Raw genomic sequence first — 5,468 nt, forward strand, 5'->3', positions numbered from 1 at the left:
AATTATAAAACTGAAGAAAATTGAGTGGGGAGCTATTAAGAAGTACTTTGGCCCCATTGGACTGAATGCATGGCCATTATCAGAGGGAGGAAGAGAGATGAAAGGACAAAATTCACAATTTAAATAAAACTTTTAGATAGTCTATGATTTTTGTGCTTACTCATTTTATACCCATTAGTGAATAATGGTTTTAAGTCTTTCAGATTGAATACAAGTGTAGTTTTGTTTGTTTTTCTTTTACCTACAGTATTTTCTGCCTCTGCTTGTGGCATATGAATCCCTGTCTGTTTCTTGAATTGAATTCAGAAGCCTCCTTTAACTGATACATTTTTGGACTTCACATAAAAGTGAAGGAGGATCAAGAGAATGTTGCAGTACTGTTTGTAGTTCTCTGTTTATAAGAACATATAGCAATCAATGTTTGCACCCCATAGAAATATGGTTTCAATTTTGCCCTTGAAATATGAGAGATGTGTTGCCAGCACGTATTTATTCCTGCCAAACATCTTCTTATTTCTAGAGTGTACAGACATCTTATGAAGTTTTGCTTTCAATTTGTTTCAAGTTTAGTTTCATTTTAAAGTGATGAACACCTGATAAATGACAGCACTTGTTACAGCAAGGAGACTATTAGCTGAAATGATGTGCCAACAGAGATGGTAGGTAGATACTGATTGCCGCAAGTCTACTAAGAATATCATCTGTTGTCTTATTTAGTGGGATTTATAATTGAACATACTGGCTAATTTTCAAATCTGAACTTTGCATTGATTAGAGTTGAAATAGGAAGCCAGGATTTTGAGGCTGGGTGTTTAGAACTTGTTACATTTTGAACTTTGCAGCTTATAACCATATGGAATTATATAGCAGAAAAAAATGATTAATGATTATGACCCTACAAGCTCATAATAGACACGTCACATGTTCCTTTACCAATAATTGGATATATAACAAAAAATATGGCCTGTAGATGGCAAAAGTATGACAAGTGTTAAATAGAGGTTTTGATTTTCTCAAATCAATAATCCTTTATTGAACTTCATGTTCATATTTGTCTTATTTTTGTATTTAGCATTTGTAGAGAAATAATAGTATACAACCCAGCATTGCCACAAAGAAAACTGAAATAAGAAACCCATTATTTTGGTGAATTCACACTTGAATATAAAAATTCTATCATGATAAATGGGTGAAGGTCATCAGAGTTGGCCTTGAATATTTTCAGGTTTTTTCATATTATTATTGTATTCAATACTCCTTTTTCTCTTAGATCAACACACTTCATCATAGTTTTGTTTTATTCACTTCAGTACCCATATCTTTGGAAGTCCCAGAAGAATATTCCTTTCCGGTATATCTGAAAATTCTTGATATCAAATTCACTATATCGAAGAGATTCAGAGAAGTTTAGAATATGAGTGCGTATGAAGGCTTTGTTAAATTTATCCAACACAGTATTTCCTACTATTTCTCCAAGAGTTATGACATTCATATTTCTGCACAATGGGGGACTGATTTTCAGTTAAGATGTTTTAAAAAAAAAATCTCATCAAATCTGGATTCTACTCCCATTACACCACTGAAATTTCTTGTATAAAGTTTATTAATAACATTCCATTTGCCAAATCCACTGAATTTCATAATGTTTTTAGTAGCATTTGTCATTGTTAACCACTTTTCTACTCATCACTTACCTTTCTTTTGCTTCAGCTTTCTCACCTATAAAATGGGGTTTATGTTAGATTTATTTGGAGATCTTAATATGTTAATATGTATAGATCTTAATATGTTAATATGTAGAACTCTTAGAGAGTGTCTAGCACAAAATAAACATAATACTTTTTAGCTATTATCATTATTGTATTTTTACTTTCTTCCCAGCTGTGTCCTAGCCTGCATTTTTCTGAAAGCAGGGGGTGAAATAATAGCTTGTATAAAAGTGCTTTATTGTAAAATGATCTTAGCGAAGAAGTGAGGGACCAAAGGAGTAAAATAAAGAAGAAAGAAAAGCCAACATAAGGGTGTATTGTTAGGTTAGCTGTCTCTATGGAAGCATATGTAATGCATTTTGAAATTGACTGCATTTGCTCATTTTCTTTTATCCCCTACTAGTCAAAGATTGCCCGATGGGCGTTAATTCTCCTATACTGTCAGGTTGGAAAATTGTTAGTGCCAAGCTGGTTCAGAGTGTCAGAGGAGGCAAGAAGTGAGAAGGTATATCTTAAGAACATTTTAGGTGGTTCTCAAGAGTTGTCCTGTGCACACATTTTCCTGGGTTTCCTCATACCTCCTTGGCGACTCTTTCTCCTCATCTTCTTCCCCTTTGGGCTCCTTGTTTTTAATGCTTTTTAAAAAATAAAACTGTGAGGTATAAGTCACATAAAATGCACCCATTTTAAGTGCATAGTGGATGGTTTTAATAAATGCTCATACACCTGTGTAACCGCCACACCAATTAAAGCCATAAAAATATATCCAGTTCCCCTAAAATTTATTCTCTCTTGCACCTTTATAATCAAGACCGCCTAGACCTACCTCCAAATAAGCACTGACAAATGAGGATGTTGAATATTGTTTTGTGTTCATATTGGCTATTTTTCTGCTTTTGTGGAATATCTGTTTAAATATTTTTTTCATTTTTACTTCAATTGTTTATCATTTTAGTATTCAGTTATAAGAGGTCTTTATGTATTCTGGATACAAGTCCTTCATCAGAAATATGTATTGTGAATATTTTCCCTATTATATGGCTTGCCTTCTTATTTATTTTTAGCAATGTCTTTCAAAAAGCAGAAGTCTTAAATTTTGATGAATTCTAATTTATCATTTTTGTCTTATAGTTCTGCTTTTTGTGTGTAAACTAAGAAACCTTTATTTATCCCAAGATAGCAAAAATTTTCTCCTACTTTCCACTAAAAGTTATATAGTTTTAGCTCTTACATTTAAGTCTATGATGCATTGCAAATTAATTTTATATATAGTGTGAGGTTGGGTCAAGATTTTTTTTTTAAATGATTGAAGGGGTACTCTTGACCATCCTTCCACTGTTCCAGTATTATTTGTTAAAAAGATTATCCTTTTCCCTATTGAATAGCCTTCACATCTTTGTCAAAAATCATATATATAAAAAATCATTTATAAATGTGGGTTTATTTTTAAATTTTTATTCTGTTTCATTGATATATATGTCTAATCTTACATCAATACCAGTTTGTATTATTGTTGCTTTATACTGAGTCTAAAAATAAGGTAGTGTAAATATTCTAACTTTGTTCATCTTTTTCAAAATTGTTTTAGCTATACTATGTATGTATACTATACATAACAATTATAGAATCAGGTTGTCAATTTTTATGAAAAGATAGCTGATATTTCAATTGAAATTACATTGAATTGGTCCATAGACAAATTGGGCAGAACCCACATATTAACAATAGTTTGTCTTCCTATGCATAAATATGGTATGCCAATCCATTTATTTTACTCTTTAATTTCTCTCAGCAGCATTTTGAGATTTTCAGGTACAGGTCTTTTATATATTTTGCTAATCCTATGTCTAGGTATTTTATGGGTTTTGCTACTATTGCAAATGATATTTTATAATTTTGACTTTCCAATTGTTTGTTGATAACATATACACATACAGTTGACTTTATACGTACTTATATATTTTTACATGGCTTGTATTCTACAATATTGCCAAATTTACTTATTAGTTCTCATAGTTTTCTTTGCTGATTCCTTAGAAATATGTGTTCCATTATTTTATTTGTGAATAAAGACAGTTTTACCTTTTTCTTTTATATGTATATGCCTTTTATTTCTTTTTCTTGCCTTATTTCCCTGACTAGGACTTTCAATACAATGTTAATAAAAGGAGTGAAAATTTATGTCTTTGGTTTGCTCCTCATCTTAATGAAGAGCATTTAGTTTTTCACTGTTAAGTATACAACAGCTGTAAGGATTTTTTGTTTTTTTTTCAGATGTTCTTTATCGAGGAAAGAATTTTCATTTTACATCTAGTTTGCTGAGAGTTTTTATCATTAATGGGTGTTGAATTTTGTCAAAAATTCAATTGCAATTTTTTGGCAATGCTCAACTTAAACATTGTCTTTTTCCTTTTATTTTTAATTAAAACATTCAATGAATACATTCATATTAGATATTAAAAAGCACTATGTATGACTATTCTTCATCTTTCCAGTTCCCATTCTTTCTCCACTAATAATCACTTTTTTAGTTAGTATAAGACTTCTGAGTTTCTAAAATACAGATAACAGAAAATATCAATATATATTCTAGTTTGCTCCACTTTTTAAACAAATAGCATTCTATAAAATCGTTCTGCACTTGCTTTCTTTTACTTAGTAGATCTTGGAAAGCTTTCCTTATTAACATATAAAGAGATTTCTTATTATTTCTTTCCTTTTTTTTTTTTTTTTTTTTTGACAGTCTCACTTTGTTGCCTGGGCTAGAGTGCCATGGCATCAGCCTAGCTCACAGCAACCTCAAACTCCTGGGCTCAAGCGATCCTTCTGCCTCAGCCTCCCGAGTGGCTGGGACTACAGGCATGCGCCACCATGCCTGGTTAATTTTTCTATATATTTTTAGTTGTCCAGATAATTTCTTTCTATTTTTAGTAGAGACAGGGTCTTGCTCTTGCTCAGGCTGGTCTCAAACTCCTGAGCTCAAATGATCCACCCGCCTCATCCTCCCAGAGTGCTAGGATTACAGGCGTGAGCCACTTCGCCTGGCCTCTTATTATTTCTTATGCCTACATAGTATTCTATTCCATGGACATACCATCATTTAGAAAAATAATCCTCTTTGATAAAAATCTGGGTTGTTTCCAATCTTTGGTTATTACAAGAATGCTGTAGTGGATAACTATATACATATATATCTCCTCATCATTAGTAACCCAGTTCAAAGGGTATATGCACACACCCTTGTAGTTTTGATAGGACAAATTTATATTTATTTTTAATGACTCACTACCAGGAAATGATGGGACTCTTGTTCAGATGTGCTATGGGAAAGTTCTGTCCTACTCTTATATGGATTCTGTTCATAATTTATTGTCCTGGCTCCAAAGCATGCACTCCTTTTCTATTAGTTTCAATGATGTATCGCAGGGTAGGCAATGTGAGAATTATTTTATTATTTTATCATGATTTTATAGCAACTGCAGAGAATTCATAACCTCTCTATTTTACTTGCTTGGAGTTTAATATCAGTTATATTCACTTGTATTTTTGTGACTACAGCTACTATTTTTTCTAGGTTACTATAGAAAAGATCCATGCAAAATTAAAACATAAAGATATTTTTATATTTCTCCAACACTTGGGTTGGAAAATATCTGCTGTATCATTCAGTATCCCAAAAGGGCTTCATTATTTATTTGCACTGCATATTTTCTTTGCACTATTTCTCTCTGGTCTTCAGAAAAAGGTTATATACGTTCA

The sequence above is a fragment of the Eulemur rufifrons genome, chromosome 15, assembly GCF_041146395.1.
Source record: "Eulemur rufifrons isolate Redbay chromosome 15, OSU_ERuf_1, whole genome shotgun sequence".
NCBI lineage: Eukaryota > Metazoa > Chordata > Mammalia > Primates > Lemuridae > Eulemur > Eulemur rufifrons.